Consider the following 14,570-nt stretch of genomic DNA (forward strand, 5'->3'; position numbering starts at 1 on the left):
AGGAGATAGAACCTTATGAAGGTCTGTACATAAGGGAGGGTTTGTTTTGTGCTGAAAGCCTTTTGGGGGCAGTGCAAGCAAAAATAAATCCAACTGCAATTGATGTCTTTTCATACATGGTTTTACATACAGTTAATTGTTTTTGTTTTCTATATTCTAATAAAGTATTCAAATTTTATTTTCTATGAAATAACACTAAAGAGTTAAATGTTGAGTCAAGTAAGAGTGCAGAGTTTAAACTTCTTTTAAATAACTAGACAATATTTGTTCTTATAAAAATATTTAATTTACTCTAAAACTTTTTCTGGATTTTTGACTAAGACTGTAACCGGAGATATCAATTGCAGAGTGTGTTTATGCCATTGAGGATATATATATATATATATATATATATATATATATATATATATATATATATATATATATAGTCTGGTTATATTCTCATCTTATGTTTTTCTGATGATCTTTTTATTATTAAATTTCACTTTCTATGTAAGTTACTGAGTTAGGTAGTGATTTTGGGCTTGTGTTTCCTGTTTTGTGTTTCATGTTGTAGCAGGTCTGCTTGGAGTATATCATGGATAAATATGACAGTTGTATGCATTGATTATCACACACTGCTTTATGCCTTAAGACAAGTACACTGAGCTGCAGTACGTGGACTGCCATGTGTTTGCTAGAGTAATAAACCTCTGCTGGTTTTAGCATTTTGACATTGTGGACCATGTGGTTTACTACTGAGTCTCCAGCAACTGTAGAAGTGGAACAATTGTTTATTGAGTTGAAAAGGAAATGCTGTCTTATAAATTGAAAAGATACCTCAATAGAATATAGATTACCACTAAAACCTGTCATTCTTTATATGTTTTATTGTCTTAGAAAACTTGTTGATTTAAGTTCTGCTCTTAGGAGTTGTGAGTGAACAATTATCAGCTCCATGGCAGCTTCTGCTTTCCTGTATCCTGAGTCCACAACACAGTACTCATGAGGATGATGCTTTCTTTTCCTGTTTGATAAAAACACATCGGTGGCATTGCTGGAGCAGTTGACTATTTCCATAAAACTAAATGCTGTGCCTTTGAATTGCTTTCATAAGGAGAACTCAATAATGTGCAGCTTTTCTCTCCTCAAAAACATGTCAGGTTTTCATTTTAATGTCTTTTATAGTGAAAGTCTGTTTAGGTGTGGATAGCTTCATGCTATGCAGTGCTAGATATGAAAGAAAAGAAACCTTACTACTGGAGGAAAATTTGGGTTAAATGATTTAAAGACATTTAAGAACACTCACTTTACTATTTTATTTCTTCATTTTGGTTTTTGTCTTAGGTAGAAAGCAATTCATTAAAACCACTAATATTTAGCAAGTTTCATTCACGTCTCTAATGGTGATTTTCCAGTTTTTATTTCACAGAAGAACAGTGTGGAAGAGGTTTTATTTTGTATTACTTAATGGTAGTGGCTGATTGTAGCCGCATTTTCAGCCATGTTGAGGCTTCAGAGATCCACGAACCTGTAAATTTTTCAGGATTAAAGGAGATAGTGATTACCTCTCCTGTAGATCCTCAACCTCTGAGCGAAGGTAAAGGTAGACTACTGGCTGGTAGTCTTAATGTTTGACTTTCTGCTGCATGGTTGAAAGGTCATGCCATTTACGGCATTTCTGGTGTAAACACAGTTGAATCATTTATTCTATCTTTAGTAACTAAAACACGAGAAAATTTAATTTGACTCTATGGTTTTGAGTAATTATTTTATATTGTCTAGTAATTAATTAGTTTAACATATTATTTATTTTGATCTTGAAGTTGATATTTTTCATACTCTTTGCCATAAACCTCCAAAATTAGAATGATAAAGTACAATGTACTCAGCCACCATAAAGCATCTTTACTATTATCTTCTTAAATATTGATTTTGATTATTATTTTGTAAAAATTATTACTTTAATTTTGTAAAAATTGGAATTTATAGTGTCATGGTTTTCTTCTTAGAAGAAAATTGATGTATAGTGTTTCAAATAATACACCTACTATGTTATTGTGCCTCCTATGGAATTGTGCCTCCCACATATCTTAAATCTTCTAGAGGGTCACGGTTTCTATTTTCCAAGTCAGTACCACTACCAACTGTGATGATTTGTTTACAGTAAACAATCTGCTTTCTAGAGCATGTCAGAAATGCAACATGTTAGCTACTTTCCTTTTTAGAAGCACCCATTATTTCATTAACAATTATTTGTCTGCTTATTTGTTTGTTTGTTTAAAATTAACAACCAGATTCATGGACTTATCTTTTTCTCTTACTTCTGCAAATACAGAAGTTACTGAAGAAATTGGGCGTGTGGAAGAAGAGGGGGTGGAAAAGGAGGGAGACGAGGTCAAGGCAGGTCTGTCTGATTGTCTTCTAAATAAGTTACTGTCTTAAAGTAAAAGAATCTAGTCAAGTTCAGGGTGTTTAATTTAGTCAATTATTTGAATATTCTCTTTTAATGATTAAAACAAACTAAAATTATAGGGAATGCCTTCAGCCTAAATATATACATCATTTATGAAGCTGGTTGTTCATTTACATTCTGGTTGTTTCTTTTACCTCTTAATAAATAACCTTCATGAGCTAGCTACTAGAAAATGTTTCCCTTATGCCTCCCTGAATTAATGGGACTCTAGCTTCTGGTTTCAGGGTTTCAAAACTAGGAGAGGGAAAATTTAAGATCATACAGAACAGATTTCCTTAACATTTAATAAACTATGAATATTTTCCCACTAGATCATTTACTAAACAAGAATTTTCTCTGGATTCCCTATCCCTGTCTGAACTCATTATTGCTGTAGCCGATTACTGTGGCAGCCGTTCCTCTCTGTGGTGGCTGACCTGTGGAGGCCACACAGTTTCTTCTCTTGAATTTTGTAATCATAAGCTAATTGGATGTTTTTATCAGTGTCTGTCAAGGTAAAATATTAGATACCCACAAATACATTTATGTAATTTTATTGAATTATCCTTATATTTATTTGAACCTCTGAATTGGATCCTAATATTTTTTAAATTGTCTTGAATTTTAGCTTTCTGGGAAAACTGCAGAATAATTTTAAGCCTATTTTTGTTAAGTATTTAGCTGGTCATTTCTCTTAATATATGACTGTATTTATGAGTTTTAAAGTTAGGTTTTCTGTCCCCCTCCACTTCTTTTTATCATTCTAAGAAAATAATCTCCTTGTATATACTGTGTCCATTTATATTTTCATGGATCCATTTTCTGAACCTTATTTGTAGTTTTTAAAACAAAAGGACATTATGTCTTGCTGCTAGTAATCAGTAACTTCCTAATTTATCAGGTAGAGAAATCATCAGTATATATCTAACAATGGAATAAAAAGGCGATCTTAATTGCTTGTTAAAGAAATGTATATTTGTATTCCATTCTGAATATCAAATATTATCACTTCTAGAATTTCAAATGCCTTTCATTTTCCTGACTGAATGGAGTTAAAACTTTGTGGACTGCTATAGAGTAACGTCCTTTTCATTGGACTGAGGAGCTAATGTTTCTGTTTTCCTGTCCTTCATGTCTCAATGCTAATCTACTCGTGTCCTGAGTCTCACAGGAATTGGCTTCCAAGATAATTTTAGAGTTAGTAGTACTACTTGGTGACTTCTGCGAATCAGTGTCACTTTTGTTTTACCCCTTAACATAAAGAACCAGTTTACATTTTACATTTGCATTTTAAAAACCATCTTGTCACTAGTGACTCATTCTTAAGAAATTAGTTAAGTACATTATGTGGTATCATAGCGCAACAAAACAAAACTTCCCAGCACATAAGTCTAGTACACAATGCCTCTTCTGTCTGGTTACTTTGATGACTCTATAGAATAGGGAACATAGATTGTATAGACCTTATTTTAATGTGTGCAGTGTGGGGTGTCATATTAAATGCATGTATCTATTTCTGCAGTGCATGGTTCATTCTTTTTTGGAGTGTTTTGATTTGGCTTGCTAATGACCTTAATTATTAATTATTGTTGTCTGGTTTCAATGTTAAAGACAACAGGGAAGAAACATCAAGCTTACCTAATAATGGGAAAAAAGGCAAGTCTAAAATTATGTATGTGTCTCTCTGTACTGACATTTATAATGTGTATAAATATAATTCATTAAATTAGAAAGTCTTAGTCCCAATTTGTTATTTAGTGGTAAAAAATACTTGTTTGTATCTATTTCTACTTATTTAATCTCTAATATTTTACCATAGGCTGATGATGCAGCTCAATGGCTTAGAAGTTGCCTAGCACTGCATGTGGACACACTCACTCTCTCTCTCTCTTTCCCTCCCCCCTCCTACACACACACACACACACACACACACACACACACACACACACACACACACAAAAGTAACTTATTGATGCTAAGACTCCTATTTTATTGAAATGTACAGATTGAAATTGAGATTTATTTTTTTGATCACATTAAATTCCAAAATTCTGAAGAAAATAGTGGTAATATATTATGAATTTTAAAATATAATATAGACATTTTCAATTTTGAATTTATTTTAAAATAACACTATTTAAAATAAACTCTTAGAATGAAACAATGGGAAATTTGACAATAACAAATGATAAATATAAGTAATAAGTAGAAAACATTTGTGGAATTACTACTCTATATACATGGATTAATTTGTTGCTGAGACAAATAAAAAGGCAACTGACTTAAATCCAGAGTTTACCAAAACTTAATTCAAACTATCCGACTTGTGTTTTGGAATAATTAATAATCCAAAATATCTATACAAATTTGTTTGCAATGTCAGCATTTGAATGATCCCATGAATATTAGAAATCTTTTAGTACTATAACATTTGACCTTTTGTTATTGAGCTAAATAAAGACATGAACACCTTAGTATTTCAATAGCTTAATTAATATGGCCTTTATCTGAAAAAGTGTTTTCAACCTGTCAGTCAATACTCCTTTGGGGATGAACGACCCTTTCATAACACTGATAATTATTAATGTCTGTTCTGTCATATGATTTAAAAGGTGGGAGTAATGTGAAAATATAGCTAAAATTAGAGCACATCACATAAAATGGAACTTTAACTGACACTCAAGAGTTGTGTGTGTATGACATATTTATTGACTTCTCTGATGTTTCTTAGAACCCATGAAAGAAAATTTTTATATATATTTAAGTATAACTGAAAAAGTACATCTTCAAGTTCATTCCATTATTTGACTGCATAAGTTGTGAACACATACTGCCATATTGGCTTGATGAACATCTAAGTATTAAGTGGGATCTGTTCCCATGGGGTCACTGGGTCAAAGGCCTCCAACTGTGATGGCTTATTCTGTCCTCTCTTACCTTGATGTCTCCTTAAGCAAGGCTACTTCAGACTCTTCAGGTTTCCCAGTTCCTTTTTTCCTGTACACAAAGCTTCCTGTCCTTAATGCATATTGGCTCTTTTTACTCTTTGCAAACTTTTTATTTGCCCTTGCATCACTGTAAACATTTTTATCAGCATAAAGAGTAATACTTTATGTATAATGGTCCTCCATGTGATATAACTAAGCCTAGCATTAGTTATTAATGAACAACAGTTTGAATGATGAGAACTTTGAATGGTTTGTAGGTAATTTCTCATTTTAATCTAGTATTTGGATCTGTAGGGTTTTTTAGCCTATTACTCAGGTCAAGCTATCTGGTATTATATTTTATTATGGTGTTGTTGTTTAGCTTTGTATATTTTGTTAATATTTAGTAATACACACAGACAACTTACTACGAGAGCTGTTTTGAATAGGTTTGTTTTCTGTGTAGGTTTTCCACACATTTTTCTCAACCATCTTATTACTTCATATTCTGCCATTTCCTAACAACTTGTTTTAATATTGCAAAGTATTTAGATTTTCTAAAGCATTGAAATACAGTTATTGTTGAAGGATCAGCCTGTGCTATTATCACTTACAAATTTTCATGGGAAGTAAGTGTAGAAAATCAAATTATGCACAGAAGGATTCTGAAAAATTTGGTCTAGAGTATGAGCTATCTAGGATGAAAACTGTTCTGTTGTAACCTTGTTGCCCTTTAGATTTAGTATACATTTTCTTTTTGAAATAATTTAGCATATTTAAATTGCTTCAAATAAGTTTTTCATATAGTCAGTACTATATTAGCATTAGCTATTAGTATAATTTCTCAGACATATTATAATTAAATAATTTGTAATTATATAATATAAAATTCTAGAAATTATAATTTCTTGTGTGAACCTTGGATACTCTGAAAGCATGAGTTTTAGATTTAAAGTCATATTTGATTATGACCATCAAACTGAATGAACTCTACTGTTACACACACACACACACACACACACACACACACACACACACACACTATAGTTTGATAGTTCGTTACTGGTGCTATGCTCCAGATAAAAGACTATATAACACAGTAGAAATGAATGGATGGACTATTAAAGCATGTTATTTTATGATTTCAATATATTCATTGATGTTATTTATACATGCTTAGCTATGTATTTGAAAGTGTAGAGAGCTTTAGAATGCTTTTGGCACACAATTTATCAGGATTTTTCAGTCCATTATTACTTTTCAATACTCCCTACAGATGCACTGCCAGTCAACTTCTTGTGTCTTCATCTTACGTTTCCTTCTCAGACTTTGTGAACTTTGGCAAGTCACTTAATTTCACTATGCTTCAGCTTCCTCTTGTGTTAAATAAGATACCACAGAGGATTTGAATTGAAACTTGGTGGTTTTGGAAATGTGGTTGATAGAAACTGATGTCCCAAGCATTTTTGATTCTAATTACTTATTATCTTATTATTGTTTAATGATACATTATTTTAGAAAGTTATCACACAGTTTAATTGGCCATCAGTGATGTATTATTGTATAGCATAACATTTTATAAAATCCCTCCCAAAATGTACAGTGAGTTGTATATAAAAATATTTTGTTTCTTGGGTATAATTTTTAATGTAAAATTGTCTTTGGAATTTCATATTTAGCTAATGTAAATAAGAAAGAAATGAAAAACGCATAGATGGAGGAAAGAACGACATAAGGAAAGACAGAAGAGAGGCAGGGTGAGGGGAAGAAGTAGATACTGTTGAATTCACTCATACAGCTGCTTGCTTTGGCCTGCTTTCTAGGAACTGGGTAATATTTAAGCTGATGAGAATACATGAGGATGTTGACTATGATCTTTGCTTTGCTGCCTTTCTGTGTTCTTACAAATGCTTTCAATGCAAGGGATTGTGAATAACTGTCTTAATCTCAAAAAAATGATTTATATCTGTACAGGCATAGATTTCAGTGTGGAGTTCATACTGCATTACTTCCCTGTGTATATAAAATGACAACATAGCCAATGTTGATACAAGAGTCGAAAATACTTTATATATCATGAATTTCTAGCATATACTTTTGAGCAGGATGGGTGCTCAATCACACTTATGTTTATGGAAAAGCTTGGTGACCGTGAACAAGCTGGACTTGGAAGTTAAGCAAACAAAGCATATACTATTTAGAGTATATGCTGATATTTTATGGCTCAAGGAAGGATAGAGGCTACAATAAGAGAAAGAATAAGACATCCCGATATCTACTTGTGTGGCATTAAGTCCTTGTGAGCACACATTTTCTAGTTTCTAACCTCTGTTTCCGTATCATGACTGTCTTCTCCTTTTCTCATATGATCTTATCTGTACTTCCAAATGCTTAGGTAACTAATTAGGTTTAGGAAAGTAGTCCATTGAATGCATGACTTTCGTGGCTGCTGTTCAGATCCACATCATTGACTTTCTTGATATAATTTGTAAAGCATCTTTTTTTAGAAATTTGACATTAGTTTCGTGTTAGGGAGGTTTTTTGGTGTGGATGAATGAATGCCCCCATCTCACCTGTTTCATGGGGTCCTTTTGATTTAGCTCTTTGAGACAGAGTTTCACTCTAATTCTAGGATTGAGAGTCTGAGGCAGAAGGATCACTGTATATTTGAGACCAAACTGGTCAGCACAGTACTAGGACTACATAGTGAGAACCTAGTCAACAAAATCTAAAGCCTCTTTACAATTAACTGGAGCACTGGGATTGTCTTCTGCTCGACACCCGTACACTTGGGTACTAAGCAAGCTCTACATTTTAGGACTTGTGTTCAAAGCTTTGTCTTCAAAGTGTACAAGATCTCCAGGCCCTGAGTTAGGTTATCTGAAGGCTAGTTCATCTGAGAATAAGAAATAACACATTTCTCCTGTTGCCAGCATGCAACTGTGAAACTTAGTAGATTCAGGTATTTGAAATTACTTGTTAACCTAGGATAAATATTTTGTTCTCATACTTACTAATTAGAAGTCTCCTGTGTGCTGTATAGAGTCTGTGTGCTGTGTGATATGTATTAGAGCACATTAAAGCACATTGAGCAAAATCTAGCTAATATAGAAGTCTGTGCTCTTTAGATCAATTTTGATACAAAATTATCTGTTGTGATGAGGCTACCTGGAATACAGTAGCTTTGCAGACATTGTTCACCTCATAGTTAAATCCTCGAGACTTATCTGCTTCAAATTACTTAATTTATTAAGTCAATACTAAGTTATCTCATCTACACACTATAAATACTAAAATAAAGTAATAATTTAGGATTTTCATACCTCGAAATGATTAAATTTTAACAATATGTCAGCTTAATAACACTGTAAAATTTAGATCCACGACTGAATTCTAAACAGTGAAATGATTAATTGGAATCTTCGGGAAAATGAAAGTATTTTACTAAGAGAAACTTATCTCCTTAGTGATTCCTAACTCATTTAGAGCATATTGATACATTAGTTCAAAATAATAGACAAATTAACTTACATTCTACAAATCTGATTTTCCCTTAGTAATAATCGTGACCAGCTTTGTTAAATGGGAATGCTCTGTTACATAGGAAGACTAGTAGGTAAAGAGACAGCTTTATGTATGGTGAGATTTTATGCAATTTTTTTTCTTTTTTTTTTATTAACTTGAGTATTTCTTATTTACATTTCGAGTGTTATTCCCTTTCCCAGTTTCCGGGCAAACATCCCCCTCCCCCCCTCCCCCTCCCCTTCCTTATGGGTGTTCCCCTCCCCACCCTCCCCCCATTGCCGCCCTCCCCCCACCAGTCTAGTTCACTGGGGGTTCAGTCTTAGCAGGACCCAGGGCTTCCCCTTCCACTGGTGCTCTTACTAGGATATTCAATGCTACCTATGGGGTCAGAGTCCAGGGTCAGTCCATGTATAGTCTTTAGGTAGTGGCTTAGTCCCTGGAAGCTCTGGTTGCTTGGCATTGTTGTACATATGGGGTCTCGAGCCCCTTCAAGATCTTCCAGTTCTTTCTCTGATTCCTTCAACGGGGGTCCCGTTCTCAGTTCAGTGCTTTGCTGCTGGCATTCGCCTCTGTATTTGCTGTATTCTGGCTGTGTCTCTCAGGAGCGATCTACATCCGGCTCCTGTCGGCCTGCACTTCTTTGCTTCATCCATCTTGTCTAATTGGGTGGCTGTATATGTATGAGCCACATGTGGGGCAGGCTCTGAATGGGTGTTCCTTCAGTCTCTGTTTTAATCTTTGCCTCTCTCTTCCCTGCCAAGGGTATTCTTGTTCCCCTTTTAAAGAAGGAGTGAAGCATTCACATTTTGATCATCAGTCTTGAGTTTCATTTGTTCTAACATGTGCATAGTAGCAATGGTTTACCACTGTGTAGAGGAATGTGAATAAAGACATAGCCAGAGAGTCCATAGTAGAAACATAAAACTGACTCTTAAAAGTTTTCCTCCTAGCAAGCGCAAGGCCCTGGGTTCGGTCCCCAGCTCCGAAAAAAAAAAAAAAAGAAAAAAAAAGTTTTCCTGACTTCCATGCATGTTCTAATTCTCTCTCTCTCTCTCTCTCTCTCTCTCTCTCTCTCTCTCTCTCTCTCTCTCTCTCTCTCTGTGAGTGCATGTGTGTGTGTTAGCATGTGCACACAGGAACATTGTGTATGGGAAGACACAATGCAATAAATACACATGCAATAAATAAATTTTTAAAAAAGAAGATAAGAAGGTTGCTTTTTTTTTTAACTTTAGTATTTCTTATATACATTTCGAGTGTTACTCCCTTTCCCGGTTTCCAGGCAAACATTCCCCTAATCCCTCCCCCTCCCTTTCTTTATGGGTGTTCCCCTCCCCATCCTCCCCCCATTGCCGCCCTGCCCCCAACAATCTAGTTCACTGGGGGTTCAGTCTTAGCAGGACCCAGGGTTGCTTTTAAGAACTGGTGCTGGGGTTGGGGATTTAGCTCAGCAGTAGAGCACTTGCCAGCAAGCGCAAGGCCCTGGGTTCGGTCCCCAGGTCCAAAAAAAAAAAAAAAAGAAAAAGAAAAAAAGAAAAAAGAAAAAAGAAAGAACTAGTGCTTCTCCCCCATGGGAGGAGGAGGAGTGTGATGAGAAACTGTAAGAGGTTGGAATAGGGGGGACAACTGTTGGACTAGAAATAAAGTAATAAAAAGGGAGAGAACAAGCCCTTTAACATCTATAAGTTCATAAATAAATTCAAAGTCAAATTACTTTAAAAGAAAGAAGTAATGCAAAATTGAGATTTAGTGGTTGAGAGGAACATTTTAGTATTTGCCCAACAAGTTGCTATCCCTTTGTCCATCACTCTATCTCTTTTCCTCTTCATCTAGCTTGTGTCCACTCTGCTTCATCCACAGTGACCTCTCGGTTTCTCTGGACATACTTCTAACTTAAAATGTTTACACTTGACTATTCTTACATGTAACGTCCTTTTCTCCTGAATGACCTTAATCTCTGAGGTTCTTTATTCAAGACTAGCCTACTTAGAGAGGACTTTTCTGACTATACTCCAAAATGTCATCGTGCTTTAGACATGCATTTCCTTCTTGCTTACTTTGTCTGTTTAGCAGTTTTCTCTAAGTCATTGTGCTTCCATGTTCAGGCCACAAGCTCTTTACCAGTAAGCTACATGCCTTCTAGAACCTTCATGATCATGGAGGCACCTATTTTGTCCTCTGCTGTGTCCTTTGTCCCTGTGCACATGCCTACATTATAATGGATGCTTAACACTTACGGAATGAAGAAAGTTATACCAATCTGCAGGCTCTTCTAGGCCATTGGATATGCCAAGTAACCTATGTTCATGATGTCAAGAATTGCTTCTGCCCTGTTTTATTGCTAGATTGACTGAAATATTTCTTAGCATATTAGTTTTCTTACCAGGTAATGAATAGAGTAGCAAACTAAATAGCTATTTTATTATATGTTGAAACTAATTTTTTCTCATATGTACTAAAAATCTTTAAAGTTGCATAGAAATATTTTACCACAATAAAACAGTTCCTAATAATTTTTACTTCTAAAATAAATTCACATTTTTGAATCAACAAAGTAATGGTTATTCTCTATTAAGCTATCATTTAATTATTTAAGCTATCATTAATTATTTTCTTCATACCTTGAATTCATTCATTTTATTGAAAATAAATTTAAAGGTTTACAAAAAGCATAATTTAAAATTTTAGATCTTGAGTTCAATAAAAACAACTCAAGCCATATCAATTTCTACATTTAAATTTTTAACAACTTACATATTGTAGAATTTGGGAGAATGATTCTTTAATCCCAATTCTTAAGGTTCTTTGAGGTTTGAGGTCTTGTTATGTGCATTATCTGTGTTTCTGACAAGCACTGATCCTTTTTTTTTAATTTGTACTAGAAGTTACATGGGAAGACCAACAGGGAAAGGCGAATGGTACAGTAAGTGATGACAAACCATTGCCGACCCCGAAACTCCAGTCTGAGCCAGGTTTGTCAGGGTGGAAACCACATGAAAGCATGAGACTATAAACACTGCATTTCATGCTTTTTAAAGTGTGTGTCCTTGTACCTTACCTCTCATTTTGATGTGAACTTTATAGTGTGCAGATCAGTGTGGAGTACATGATGAATGTGTAACATGATTTACTTATAAAATTAACCTCGTGTCTTTAAAGGAAAAATTACTGTGTAAGCACAAGAGAATGTCTGCTTTATGTATTTGATGGTACTTTAATGGAGAAGCACTCACTTCTCTCAACAGGACTGAAGAAAGCTCAATAGAAATATCCCACTTTGTCTTTTTATGCATCCCTATTTTTAGTTTGCAAATGCCAAGAGAGAGTTGTGCCACAATATTATCTCTCTGCCACTTAGGGAGTCAGAAGTTACTGGCTACTACAGGAAAGAAAAGGGACGGCACAGCTCACAGACTCAGAAAGTGTCTCTTCAAACCATTCATGTTATCAAGGAGGTGAAATGTTTCGCTTTCTTCTCCTCAATTTGTACAACAGTTCGATTTCGTAGCAAGTCCCCAACCCTATCCCCATATTTTAAGAGGAAAGACATGAAAGTTGCTAAGACCTATTCAATAATCACTACAACGTTTAATTTGTAATTAGAGAAATCAGTGCACAATAACATTTTATCAACTTTAAAATACTTGAATCATTTTTACTTTTTATATTATTTTAAATGGCTGTGTGTAGGAACAATGATAGTGTATTTTCATGTGCTTGCTTATTTTTCTTTGAGCTGAAAAACCTGTAATTTAAATATATCAAAGTATAAATCAAAATAGTTCATTCATGAGTATTTATTACCGTCTATTGCAATGCCAACATTAATGCCAATAATGAATCATTTGAGTTCATAGGAAAGACAAAGCAATAGTCCTCTTAGAATCTTTGGTGACGTAAACAAGTTAAAAAGTAGTTGCAGCATGCACTGAACCATTGTGACAAGGGCTACTAAGGAGAGTGGAGTGCTGGTGAAGCTGACTGCACAGAAAGTCCACAGTGTGAGAGCCGATGGAAAGTCAAGTGAAATGAAATGAAACCTAAGTCATTTCAGGGATTTAAATACATTCACTGGAGATGAAACTATGTTTAGCAGTCTTAACTGGACTCAGTGTATTGGAAAGTCGTAATTTTTAATATGTTTAAAGAGATATAAAAATACAGATGTAAAAATAATTTGTATTATGGTTTATATAATAAAAATACCTCTTAAAAGTATCTCTCAAGATAAAGATTTAGTTCTGTAGAGCTCTTGCTTGTTGAGCGAGAATCTCTGCTAGATTTCTACCACTAAAAACAAAGTGACTAATTAATTTTCCTCACTATATTGTATGATGTGGATTATCTTTGCTCATAAACTCTTACGTGGCATCAAACCTGATATTTTATATAAACCTATATTTTTATGTCAAGATCACAAGCCCATGCAGTGTTTGGCTAAAAGAATATAAATCAAAGATTTAATTTCACTTTATTTGCATAATATATACTATTATATACATACACATATAAAATGTACATACACATACAAAATGTGTGTATACTATATAAATAAATGTATATGTATGTATATAAATATATGTATACTTATATATCCTTTATTTGGACATACTTCTTCAGTAAAGGAAATTGGTGAGTACTTCATGTCAGAATGATGATTTAAATTTTGTGTTTTGACACTTGTAAGTTTTGGTATGAGTTATACCATGAAAACTGATTGTCTAAATCAAATACAATTGAAATTAAAGTTTTAGTTGTATGATATTCTAGTAAAATAGAATAAATGTGGAATACATACATATCAAAATTTTTTGTGGTTTTAAAAGACATGAAGGATATAAAGAGGTACTATTTTTAATGTGGGACTTTAACTCTGGACTCTATGGAAGATTTGCTAGGAGTCTTTATCTTTAGGTAAATCTAGGCTTTCAATGGTTTATGTGTTAAAATCAGTGCTCAGTTCTTAGTTTTATCCACTAAAATTAAGACCACCTTTCATGGGTTATCAAAATTGGTTATCAGACATCGATTGTAGTAAAATGTTATATTGGAAAAGGTGTCTCTGTGTATGAACCAAAACCCTAAAGGCAAGTTTTGGGTCTACCAGTAATATATACTGTTCTTCTTTTCAGTTGTCCTTTAAAAATATACAAAAATTAGATCATTTTGCAACTTTTCCATTTTAGAAAGTATGTCAACAACAAATGTGATAAACACTTTAGTAATAAATGCTAATTTTCATGATAAAGATTAGAGAATGAGGTAAATGTTTGAGTGAATTTTGAATGGCATCTGCTTTTTTCCTTTATCCCACTTCACAATAAGATGTCCTAGTGAGGAATTGTTCACTTTCTAATGTGATGGATGGCTCCAGAAATGGAGACCCCTGGGAGTGTGTGTGATCATATTCTCCCCTTTGTCACATGAAGGTCTCTGCTGTGAGTACAGAACAGTGTCCAGAAGTTACTGCTTAATCATTCATACTCCTTTTAGGCATGCATTTTAGATTTGTTTTAGGGTATAAATTTAATGGAGCTGGTCTTTTTGTTTGTTTGTTTGTTTTTGGTGAACCTCGGCCCCAACATATGCTAGGCAAAGCCCAGCCCTAGATGTTCTTAATATAAATGGAAGATACATAATCATTGACAATAAATAATTTATTTTTTATTTGCAATCTTACTGTA

At 33.9% G+C, this 14,570-nt stretch overlaps 1 protein-coding gene and 1 long non-coding RNA gene across 49 annotated transcripts in view; both read left to right on the forward strand.

The window, feature by feature from the left end:
- Rims2 (regulating synaptic membrane exocytosis 2) overlaps positions 1 to 14,570 on the forward strand; it is a 511,056-nt gene that overhangs the window by 351,420 nt on the left and 145,066 nt on the right.
- On the forward strand, positions 30 to 13,311 carry LOC134479902 (uncharacterized). The gene is made up of 2 exons (XR_010053791.1): positions 30 to 2,386; positions 4,046 to 13,311. It is a non-coding gene; the product is annotated as an uncharacterized LOC134479902 (long non-coding RNA).

Source organism: Rattus norvegicus, chromosome 7 (genome assembly GCF_036323735.1).
Source record: "Rattus norvegicus strain BN/NHsdMcwi chromosome 7, GRCr8, whole genome shotgun sequence".
NCBI lineage: Eukaryota > Metazoa > Chordata > Mammalia > Rodentia > Muridae > Rattus > Rattus norvegicus.